At 40.9% G+C, this 12,845-nt stretch overlaps 1 long non-coding RNA gene across 1 annotated transcript in view; it reads right to left on the bottom strand.

The window, feature by feature from the left end:
• Window positions 1-4,394: 4,394 nt before the first annotated feature.
• Window positions 4,395-12,845, bottom strand: part of LOC144322597 (uncharacterized) — a 144,301-nt gene continuing 135,850 nt past the window's right edge. Inside the window, exon 3 of the long non-coding RNA XR_013388246.1 lies at window positions 4,395-6,729. This is a non-coding gene — a long non-coding RNA (uncharacterized LOC144322597). The remainder of the gene's footprint in view (window positions 6,730-12,845) is intronic.

The following is a 12,845-nucleotide window of genomic DNA, read 5'->3' as shown; positions in this document are numbered from 1 at the left end:
AATGAAAACCACTATTCTAAAGTGGGTTTCCAAAAACAGTGCCCAAGTACTTGCATTATATTTGCATAACCAAATCAGTTTTTACGGGCTGCTCTTCTAGAAGAAAGGGAAAATACCAGAGGTGTATTCAAACCTTCACTTCTCACAAGACAGGCAACTGCTTAACAAGCTGAAATGGCTGGTTCTTCCAACATCTACCATTCTCACCAAGGCTTCACAGCCTTAGTGCCTGGTCTCAGTCGGGACCACGTTCAAGGTTTCCGGTACTTCCCCTCATCCTGGCAGTACCAGCAAGACGAGGCTGCCCACAAGCAGGTGTGCAAGGAGGCTACCTGAGATTCTCCAGCTCTTATTTCCTTTTATCTCACATTCTGAATTTTGTTCTGAAAACCAGCAATAGACTTAACCCCAATAAAAAAACCCACAAATTCAGATTCAGCTAACGTTTTCTGGATTTTGACTGTGTGCCAGGTGCTCTCATAAAACTTTTCTTAGGAAATCTTTAGGTAGGACTAATATTATTGTTATATTCTTTTAACAACTGGAAAAATAGAGAGATTGGGTAATTTGTGCACCAACCAAGTAACAATAACATTTTGGGTCAAAGCTAAACCTTCTGACTATGGCAGGTTTCATGTAAACTTCTCTTTCCTAGGAAAGTGAGTTTATCCGGGGTATGCTACAAACAGGAGATTAGTACTGTAGGAGGTGAATACATGGTATAGTTTGCACTCAATACATGTTAAATGGGTAAATGAAATGAATGAATGGAATAAATGAATGAAAAATCCCTAGAAAGCTCAATATTTAGTCCAGTAGTTTCCTAGTTTGGCTCTTTGATACCCGGTTATCATGGAAGATTTGATTTCATTCCTATTTTCAAAGGCATCTCGTCAAGGTTCTTTTTTTCCCACCAATGCTTCTGGCCATTCAAGGACATAAGTGGTCATGTTTCCCTGCTGCTAACCCTTATAGGGACTACACGTATCCTGGACATCTTCTGGACCTAAGGATCATAGGCTGAGGCTATTCCCAGTTCCCCCAGTACTCACACAGGGAACCTACTGCTGTTCTCCTTCTTCTCTTTGGAGGGAGATGAACAAAATGATGCAAGGGACTAATGGCATCGAGTGGGTAGGAACATTTCAGTGGAAATTATGATGGTGCTACTTGTAAGCTGGGTGATTTGGGGGAAAAATAATTTTTTGGAGGCTTATTTTACTGTTGACACGGCGCAAGTGATGACATCTACCTGATACTGTCCTAACGAGGCTTAAATTATTGAAAAGAGGGTTGAAAGCCCAACATAGTCCAGCACAATCCAGCAGTACCTGGGCCCCTTGTAAAGTTGTGTGCAGTTTTATGTGGACTGCACAGAAGAAGGTGCTAAGTTGTGTTTAAGAAAGCCATTGACAGCAGTAGTTCATTTATTACCAGGAGTCAAAAATAAGCTGTACTGAGGTGGTCACTTGTCCCCTCGTCTAGTGCTTAGTAAGAGACATATCTAAAGGCCTTGGTTTTGGTGAGAAGTTTTGTTTTTGTTGTTGATGTTGTTTTTGAAATTTTATGACACAACCATGAGACGCACTGAATGATCCATTTCCAGATGGGACACCAGGGACTGGCACTCCTTGTAGTGGAAAAGCTACATGATGCACCCTCTGAGTCTGATATAAGGTCACAGCTCCTCTCCCGACACCTCTGCTCTTGTGTATATATTAAAAACTTACTTCCTTACATTGTCGCTTTGCATCCATGGAGGCAGAGACTCTACTTATTTTATTGCCATATGCCTAACACTCAGAACAGGGTCTAGAATGTTGTAGGAACTTAAGACACAAGTATTAAAAGAGTAAGAGAATGTTCTTGTCATTGTCATTAGCATCATTAATATTATGACAATGGAAATGTTTCCTGGGGAGATTGGGTTATTTCAACCTCTTTCAAGGTCACCCCAGACTTGGCCGTCTCTTGATTACCTAACCAACACTGAACCTCAGAAGACCTTGACCTGGTCCCATTTCTCCATGGCCTCCCACCCAGCTTTCTTCAGTTCTTGCTAGGAGTCGGCTGTACAACCCAGTGCATTGCCGCATGATGACTTAGTATTCCCAGTTGCGGAGTGCAGGGTGCCCTGAGAAACATGAGGCTTAGAGGTTTAGGCAGTAATTCACTCTTTTTTATTTTACACACATTTGCAAAGTGTTCCATGTGTGTCAGGATCAAATGGAGCAGATGTAAACGACAGTGGCCCCGGTGGGGCAGCCAGTCAAGTTAGTGGACAGTCTCAACAGGGCGTGTATGAAACAGAACAGGGGGTAAGCTCAGGGGTCCCAAAGAGTATGGAGGAATCAGCCCCACTCGCCTGTGTCCCAGCCTGTTTGTTAGAACGGGACTGAGCATGTGATGCCTGGTTACATAGGTGACTCATCCATGCTGCAGAAACAAACAGGCAATACCAACAGGCTGAAGACAGTCAAATATAATGAATTTTTCATAAGACATCTTGGAGGTCTGGGCGGGGGGGGGGCAGGGGGGCTTCCAGTGGTTTCCAGAAGTTATTCACGGTTTCTTCACATAGAAGAAACAGAAGCAGAATTCCTTTTTCTTTTCTTTCCTTTCTTTTCTTGTCTCTTCTTTCTTTCCTCCCTTCTTTCCTTCCTTTCTCCTTCCTTCTCTCCTTCTCTCCTTCCTTCCTTCCTTTCTTTCTTTCTTTCTTTCTTTCTTTCTTTCTTTCTTTCTTTCTTTCTTCTTTCTTTCTTTCTTTCTTTCTTTTTCTTTCTTTCTTTCTTTTTCTTTCTTCTCTTTCTTTCTTTCTTCTTTCTTTCTTTCTTTCTTTCTTTCTTTCTTTCTTTCTTTCTTCTTTTTCTTTCTTTTCTTTTCTTTCTTCTTTCTTCTTTCTTTCTTTCTTTCTTTCTTTCTTTCTCTCTCTCACTCTCTCTTTTGGGCATGGCTAAGTGGCCCTTTAAAATCCACATTATATGTAGGGATCAGACCTGCCTTTTGCACATTCTATTCAGGGGTAGAGCTGCCTTGCTGAATCTGGTAGTGGTCTTCATACAACCGGCACCAGAACACATGCTCTGTCCAGAAAGACAAAGTCATATGAGTATCTTCGGAGGCCCGGGAGGGAAATGCTAATCCTGATTTGAGTGCCAAAGCCTAAAAATAATCCAAGTCCAGAGCACAGCATATCACTGAGGTCCTGTCAGCTGTGGAACCATTCGACCTTCCTTCAATCTCCAGTACTTTCCGTACACCTCCTTTGTTTGCTTTTTCCGTATGCCTCCAGTGCTTTCCATACGCCTCCATAGCTCACTGATTTATACTTCATGGAGACAAGAAGAGATGATAAAATCCTGTTTCTAAACTGGAGAAATTCCTCAACAAACTGCTCACCCTCTTTCGTTTAAGGACAACACATACTCTTGGAAAACTTTAACTTTGGGAGTTACTAAACAGGTTTTGATGTCATGCCTCTGAGGAGCCTTGGGTTTAGGTTGTACCTAATCACATTTCAGAGGCTGTTTGGGACTGAGAGATTGAAGGGAGTAGCCAGAAGTTTCCTTAAACATGTTAGGCCCTACATATGGTTCTAACTATAATCATGTTTTCAAGGGCCTATGAGATAGAGTGCTCCAAGAATGCTTCTTATGTCCGTGTTAGAAATTGGCTGTGGCTAGCTTGGCTTGAGGACACACTCAATACTTTGAAAGCTTTCCTCCAAAATCTTTCTGCTTCTCCTCCCTGCTCTTTCTGGCTTTCTCTTCCAGCTCAGGATTTTGAGCTGGATGTGAATTCATTTGAGGGAGGTGTCTTGATTCCTTATCTCTGCTAATGACATGTGAGGGAGGGACACGTGGTGTTATGAAGTGCTTACCTGTTACCAGGTTTATAAACAATCCCAAACATGGCAACTCTCTGTCCCTGGAGGCAGCCCTGCCTAGTGCTGGTCCTGAAGCTTGCGGGCTCAGTCCCACCCATTCACACAGCCAGCCCTGTACAGGCTTGGCCCTTTGTCAGGGGCTCCTCCCCTGACAGGAGGTTAAGTCTGATATGAGTCTTCCTGCTGTCATCCTCATCTTCATTTCCAAGGGCCCTGGCCCAAGTACCTGTGGTCTCTGTGTTAGCTCAGAACCCTACCAGCCTTGGTTTCTTGAATGCGCTCTACTTATCCTAAAAATGGGAATTGGGCCCCTTGAATCCAACCCATTGGCTGGAACACTTGCCTGCCTAAATCAACAATGGTCCAGTAGAAAGATAATGTGAGCTATGCGTGCAGACCACACACATAATTTCAAGTTTTCTTATAGCCACACTGGAAAAGGTAAAAAAGAAAAAAGGGGGAGAAAAGGGGAAATTAATTTAATAATATAATTTATTTAAGCCAATAAAACCAAAGGGTTATCATGTCAACACATAGGAATACAAGATAGAGTATTAATGAGATATTTTACTATTTTTTGCCACATTAGCCCTTTCAAATCTGCTGTGGATTTTATCCTTGTAATACATCTCAATGGGGACTAACCACATTTCACACGTTCAACAGCCACATGTGGCTGGTGGCTACCATAGTGAGCAATATAGACTCTCATCCCAAATTGCTTAATTTGGACACTGTTACAGCCTGGAAGAGAACCCAGGGCAGGGGAGCTGCCATTCTCCATGAGATTACTTTTGATGGGAGGTCACTGTCTGCCAGTGGAGACTGTCTTCCCTTGGAGACTGAATCAGCCTGCAAAGAGTGTCAACTATAGTTTATCCCGGGCTAACCCGTGTACTAAGAATTTTATAAGCATTATCTCATTCTAGCCTCAGAATAATCTGGAGGTTCTTTTATTACCTCTGGAGCATAAGAGGTTATGACAATTGCCTAAGGTCACAGAGTCGCTATGTGGCAGTGCCCACATTCAAAACCAGTTCTGTCTCTCTTTGGAGTTTGAAACTCGTACCTACTGTGCTAAACCCCCTTCCCTCCTGCCCCTTGGACAGCAGGACTTAGAGGGCTGCCTTCTCTCACAGAAACCATCTTGCAAGCTGGTCAGCTCCTCTCCCAGCGTTGCCTGTTCCTCACATTCATGTTTACTCATCTTTCTCTGCTGACTTAGCACAGACACCCCAGCAGTCTGTGCAGCTAAGTCTGACAGGTTATGGTGGTAACAAGCCTCTACAGCATGAGGTCCTCAGAAAAACTGATCTATGAGGCAAACCATGTGAAATATTTCTCTCTTCTCTGTTTGGAAAACCTGGTGAGCCCTGAGTTTCTGGCAAGCTTGCAGCTAATGAACACAAGAATATGGAATTAGAAAACACACCCAAAGCCGGTTGCTTGGCTAATGGAGACATATTGCACGTCTCCGGAGCTTGTCTCAGGTCTCTGGGGACCAGGAGCCTCTTGTGTTAAACAGCTGGTTTAGCACAGTGTCTGCCCCGTGAGTGGGTGCAGTGGAAAGCTCTTATGAAGAATCCTTGGGGACTGGAAGAATGTTAGCTATGAGATGGATTTTTCTTGGTGCAAATACTCCCAGCCAATCTGGTTTTCTCCTGGGAGGAAAGTGGGGTTGGATAGAGGTGCATTGAGGATGCAGAGGGTGATGAGTGAGCTCATGGACCTTTCTTAACCTCTGTGGGCATTCAATGTGACGGGACATTCAGCTGTGTCCCAGCAGCATTTCCTCTTTGCCACAGGAGTAAAATATAATTTCTGTTCTGAGCTAGTTCACTGTGACTTGGGAAAGCAGAGAAGCCGAGGACTGTACCAAGGTCCTCTCTGCAGAAAGCGTGTGCATTGAAATTGCATGACCTTTGGGGCCAGATTGGCAAAGAGCTGTGTATTCTTGGATGAATCACTTAACTTTGAGTCTTGGTTTTTCCACTTACTAAAATCAGGATTCAACTTTAGGGGAATTGCTAGGTATGTGAAAGTGACTAGCACATTCCTCGTTCAGTTTATGCTAGATTCCATTTTTCTGAGATCGAGGGCAGCCATCCAAGTTCCTCTGCCCAAGGGGCCAGAGGGAAGGCGTTGAGGAGAAGTGGCTAGGTTGTCCTCATACAAGTGAACTTCTGGTTTGGGCACTCACCAGCTCTCTAGCTTCTTGGATTCTGATCTTTCCCTGACTTCCTTGACTAAATCTGAATTAGGTCCCAATCCACGGCTCCCACAGCCCCTGTACTTCCTTATCTGGCAATTGTTGAGTCTGATGGAGTGTGGGTGTACTGGATTGAATAATGTCCCTTCAAAATTCATGTCCACTTGGATTCTTGAAATAAGACTATTTGGAAATAGGGTCTTGCAAATGTAATCAGTTAAAGCCATACTGGATTAGGATGGGCCCTAAATCCCATGACTGCTGTCCTTATAAAAAGTCATATGAAGACACAGAGAGAAAAGAAGATGTGAAGATACATAGAAAATAAGGCCAGAAAAAGAAAGAAAGAAAGAAAGAAAGAAAGAAAGAAAGAAAGAAAGAAAGAAAGAAAGAAAAGAAAAGGCCAAGTGGTGCCAGAGGAAGATGTTGAAGTGGTACAGCTACAAGGAATGACAAAGATTACTGACAGTTACCAGAAACTAGGAAATACCAAATACCGTACCAAAGCCTTGAAATTTACAGGGAAGGATGGCACCCCCTGCCCCCCAACTTCATCCATGGTGTCTGCTATTCAGAATTCTCCCCTGGACGAGCCCTCTGTAGATTCATATTTGAACTCCAGGGAAAGATGGAACTGCAAATAAGCATAAATACAACCTTACTACAGTTATCATAATGCTTCTTCTTCTTCTTTGTCTTTCTTTTTTTAAAGATTTTATTTATTTGAGAGAGAGAGAGAGTGAGTGAGCAGGGGGAGGACCAGAAGGAGAGGGGTAATCAGACTGTTTTGAGCGCAGAGCCAAACATGGGGCTCAATCCCACACCTCTGAGATCATGACCGGAGCTGAAATCAGGAGTCAGACAAGACACTTAACTGACTGAGCCACTCAGGCACCCCAGTTGTTATAATATTTCTAATTATAATGGAATTTGTAGAACTTTCCTCCACTTTTGCACAAAGATAGGCGACTTAGGCACATTAAAGACTTATGGAAACAAAGTGCTGCTTTGGCAACTTCAGAAACTATAGCACATTGGTTGCATTTTTGGTAGGTCGGTGGGAGGGGTTTCAATGGTGTGCCCTAGAAATGGTGTTGGTACTTTTACACTGCTCTGAAGGTGATGGACATAGGGAAGTGTTTTGGACTAGGAGGGAAGATGAGGTCCCATCTAGGTGGAAGCAGACAGAATAAGGGAGTGAGCACATGTGAGACAGCCCTTAGGGAACTCCTGAGAATCAATAGGCAAAATGATGAGGGTAAAGCCAGAGTACACTGAGTTTTAGGAGAACTAGTAGAGTTGGACCTACTGAAGTATTATTTTAATGAGAATCCCTTTCTATCCCCTACACTGGTTTGTCCTGGGGACACAATGGCTACCTTGATAGTAGGAGCTAGACAATCTCCTTAAGCCCAAACTTATTTGCAGGAGGGGATGGCATGAAGGAAAGGGTACATATGAGATGGAGATTTTGAGTGCAAGGTTTGAAAGAAGAGAGACACCATTGGGTTTTGCCACCAGTAGGCCATATGGAACCAGGTCTAGACTGCATGAGAAAGGCCTGTTTTTTTCATTTGTGCATAGAACTCAGCAGGGTCTTAATACACTAAATACTAAAGGAGAACTTGTAGCACCTCGGAAGACAATAGCTTTGGGTGTCATCCCAGGATGTCAACCCCTCGGAATGCCCATTATTCACTCAGACAACAGCAGAAGAGTACTAGAGAGACCTGATGTTCCAAGGACATGACATATGACCAGCTCCAGAGTTTTCCTTTCTCACATGTTCTTCAGTGTGGCTCAGTCAAATCAGCACTCCCTGGGACTGTGGTCCAATGAAATGTCATGGAATTTGGATAACTCTCCTCAAGAAGGAGCAGAGGTAGATAGAGGGGGAGATAACTTCAACCTCCCTCATTTAGAATCAACATTTAACAGACGAGATGGTTTTATTTTCATAGATCAGGAGTGGATTTAAGAGACAATTTTCTAACAACAAGAATAGCTGCTGATTAATCCTAATACTAATGTCATTCCTAAAACTAATGTTACTAATTTAGGGTAGATAAGTCAATTTTAAACTCATTTTTAGGAAATAATCCTATATAAAAAGTGGCATAAATAAGATACATTTTGTAGTTTGTTTCTCTTGGTGAGTGCACTAAAAAGTTGAGTTGTTTCAAAGTCTTTATAGATACATATGCCTATGCATGTGTTATGTATACATGGAAGTGGGAACATTATACTTGTTTCGGATTTTCCCTTATCTCTAGGTCTCATTATTTTGATGCTCCTCCTCTTACCCTTTTAATTTATTTTTAATCAAATTGTTTTTGATGTGATAAATTTGGTCTACATTGGAGGACACAGATTCTACTTGCTGTTGACTCATTTTAATAATATTGCTGAGGATAATGCTCATTACATCATTTGACTTCTTCTTTATGAAGGTTAGTGGGTAAAAGTTCTCCCTCGTTTCAGCAGCAAGGATAGCTGAGGTTCTTTTTTGGGGAAATAATCTTTTTTTTTTATTTTTATTTTATTTTATTTTTTTTATTTTTTATTTTTTTATTGGTGTTCAATTTACTAACATACATAATAACACCCAGTGCCCGTCACCTATTCACTCCCACCCCCCGCCCTCCTCCCCTTCTACCACCCCTAGTTCGTTTCCCAGAGTTAGCAGTCTTTACGTTCTGTCTCCCTTTCTGATATTTCCCACACATTTCTTCCCCCTACCCTTCTTTTCCCTTTCACTATTATTTATATTCCCCAAATGAATGAGAACATATAATGTTTGTCCTTCTCCGACTGACTTACTTCACTCAGCATAATACCCTCCAGTTCCATCCACGTTGAAGCAAATGGTGGGTATTTGTCATTTCTAATAGCTGAGTAATATTCCATTGTATACATAAACCACATCTTCTTTATCCATTCATCTTTCGTTGGACACCGAGGCTCCTTCCACAGTTTGGCTATCGTGGCCATTGCTGCTAGAAACATCGGGGTGCAGGTGTCCCGGCGTTTCATTGCATTTGTATCTTTGGGGTAAATCCCCAACAGTGCAATTGCTGGGTCGTAGGGCAGGTATATTTTTAACTGTTTGAGGAACCTCCACACAGTTTTCCAGAGTGGCTGCACCAGTTCACATTCCCACCAACAGTGTAAGAGGGTTCCCTTTTCTCCACATCCTCTCCAACATTTGTTGTTTCCTGCCTTGTTAATTTTCCCCATTCTCACTGGTGTGAAGTGGTATCTCATTGTGGTTTTGATTTGTATTTCCCTGATGGCAATGATGCAGAGCATTTTCTCATATGCATGTTGGCCATGTCTATGTCTTCCTCTGTGAGATTTCTGTTCATGTCTTTTGCCCATTTCATGATTGGATTGTTTGTTTCTTTGGTGTTGAGTTTAATAAGTTCTTTATAGATCTTGGAAACTAGCCTTTTATCTGATATGTCATTTGCAAATATCTTCTCCCATTCTGTAGGTTGTCTTTGAGTTTTGTTGACTGTATCCTTTGCTGTGCAAAAGCTTCTTATCTTGATGAAGTCCCAATAGTTCATTTTTGCTTTTGTTTCTTTTGCCTTCGTGGATGTATCTTGCAAGAAGTTACTATGGCCGAGTTCAAAAAGGGTGTTACCTGTGTTCTTCTCTAGGATTTTGATGGAATCTTGTCTCACATTTAGATCTTTCATCCATTTTGAGTTTATCTTTGTGTATGGTGAAAGAGAGTGGTCTAGTTTCATTCTTCTGCATGTGGATGTCCAATTTTCCCAGCACCATTCATTGAAGAGACTGTCTTTCTTCCAATGGATAGTCTTTTCTCCTTTATCGAATATTAGTTGCCCATAAAGTTCAGGGTCCACTTCTGGATTTTCTATTCTGTTCCACTGATCTATGTGTCTGTTTTTGTGCCAGTACCACACTGTCTTGATGACCACAGCTTTGTAGTACAACCTGAAATCTGGCATTGTGATGCCCCAGATATGGTTTTCTTTTTTAAAATTCCCCTGGCTATTCGGGGTCTTTTCTGATTCCACACAAATCTTAAAATAATTTGTTCTAACTCTCTGAAGAAAGTCCATGGTATTTTGATAGGGATTGCATTAAACGTGTATATTGCCCTGGGTAACATTGACATTTTCACAATATTAATTCTGCCAATGGGGAAATAATCTGACTTGATCTTACTTTGTGGACACTATGACTCTTCTAAGTTATCAGTCTTATTCCCTTTTTAGCATTGGTCACTAGGAAGCTCAGAGCCAAATTTTAGTTCCATTTCTATTGTAATATATAGACAATTCTCTATTGTCTATAGAGATTGGCTGGCTTACATTCAATAAACTAATCTTAATCCTTGAATCTGCTATTCTTATTCCTTCTCCTATGTGCTTCTCAAGTGATTTTTTTTTAAAAAAAATTCAGTTTATCTAAATTTTTATTCATCATTATGAGTTTCCTTAAGTACCTTTTGAGAGTCAGGCAGAACTGTAAATAAATATACGTTATAATTTTGTTCTTCAACCTTTGGATGGAACAAAAGATAAGGATTTAGAATCAGTAGATTTGTCATAGCTCATCTCACCTCTCGAATTCTCCATTTCCTTGTCTATAAAATAGAGCTCACAGTAACTTCTATGTCTGCAGACTCTTGTGAAAACCAAATGAGACAAGGGAAGCAAAAGTGCTTTGTGATATTATTTGTAATAGTAAAAACAGGAGATCGATCTTCTTTTCTATTAAAAATTATGTGCATGATACACATAGTTTGAACACAGAGTAGGACTGAAGCTTATGTAAGATATGACAATTCCTAGTCCCAACCCTTTCTGACTGCCGAGAATGATCTTCACTCCCATAGATGTGGCAAAGAGGATATTCTTTCTTAAATGCCTAATGATTTTCTATTCTCTGTTCTTATTTAAAATTGAGTCATTATTTGGAAGCTGTGTGTGTGTGTGTGTGTGTGTGTGTGTGTAGGAATGTGTGTTGAGACAGTATGTATGAACTGGTGGGCTTCAGTCTAGAGAGATCAAGAACCTTAACCATTGGTGAGACCCTGGAATGTGTGTGTGTGGTATTTTCCCTCGAATTGTTTAATTTTTCCAGAAGGAGATCTTCAAAATGTCGGCTTTGAACTTTTTAGATTACTGACCTGTGGGGGCTGCAGTAGGTCAAGTTATTTGCAAATGGCCTGTTTCCATTGGGGAAAAGTCTGGGGGTCTCTGTGAAATAAACCTCCATTCTACTACTCTGGAGGGTGAAGGGGGGGTGATTTTCCAGCTGCCCAGAGTGAAGGGGTGGGGTCCCACTCCTCTTCATACAGATATCCAGCTAATCCCGCTTTTATTTTTATATTTCAACCCCCTCCTTTATGTTCCAAGCTTCTCTTTCTTTCCCTCCAGGGTTCCTGCTGGGGAAATTGCCCACTAACTTCTCATGATTTTTTCATCTAACTGTAGGCACTGAGTTTGTAACTCACTTTGCTCTGCTAAATTCTGAAATCTGTTGAATTCTTACCTTCTGAAGACTTTTTTTCCCCTGTTCTTCTTGTCCTTGGGTGTCTTTTATCATTCCTTTACTACCATTTTAGTGAGAGGAAGCATAAAATAAATCTAGCATATTGAACTGTGAGTCCATTCTGAATTTCCTTGTGAATATATGACTATTTAAAACATTGTAATAAACTTTATTGAGGTATAATTTACATACAATAAAATATACACATTTTAAGTGTACAGCATGATGACTTTTGACAAAGAAATATAGCTATATAACTACCACAGTCAAGATATACTTTTGTTGAAGGAAATCCTGCCATTTGCAACAACATGGATGAAACCTGAGGACATTATGCTAAGTGAAAGAAGTCAGAGAAAGACAAATACTGTATGATATCATTTATATGTGGAATCTAAATGTAAAAAACCCAACAACAACAATGGCAACCAAATTCATAGCAACAGAGAGTAAAGTGAACTGCTGGCTTCCAGGGGCAGGAGGATGGGGAAAATGACTAAAGGTGCTCAAAAGGTACAAACTTCCAGTTATAAGATAGTAAGATCTGGGGATCTAAAGCACAGCATGACTTACTTTTAACTATTTTATATCTGAAAGTTACTAAGTGAGGAGATGTTGAAAATTCTCACCACACAAAAAAAATGGTGAGTATGTGTGTGATGAATGTATTAACTAACCCCATTGTGGTAATCCATTTGTGGTCTATATGTATGTCAAATCATCACATTGTATACATTAAACTCACACAATGTCATATGGTGATTATACCTCAGTAAAGCTGGGGGTGGGGAAGATAAACTGTTGTTACCCTAGAAAGTTCTTTCTTGCCCCTTACATTCAATTCTCGCACCCTCTCACACCTGGTCCCAGACAACCACTGGTCTGCTTTCTGTCACTATAGATGATAAATGTATTATTTTTGTTTATAAGAAGAGTTACGTGGGTTGTGCAATGATGAAGAATTTTTTAAGAAAATTTGTCTTTGTATTTAAAAAATGAATGCATTACAAGAGCATAAAATGCAAATTGAATATAACAAAAGTACTCTGTAAATTGTAAAGTGCTTTCTAAATATTACTTATAAAATTTTTCTTTTTTGATCAGCTCACACATTACTGGAAATTGATGGGAGGGCAGGGATTTTGCTAGGAGAGGGTGGTCAGAGGCCAGACCAGAAAGAAGGGGCTGAGAGGAACAAATGGCACCAGCTAGACTCCCAAG

This window comes from Canis aureus, chromosome 10 (assembly GCF_053574225.1).
Source record: "Canis aureus isolate CA01 chromosome 10, VMU_Caureus_v.1.0, whole genome shotgun sequence".
Classification (NCBI taxonomy): Eukaryota; Metazoa; Chordata; class Mammalia; order Carnivora; family Canidae; genus Canis; species Canis aureus.
This window is presented reverse-complemented; position numbering and strand designations above follow the sequence as displayed.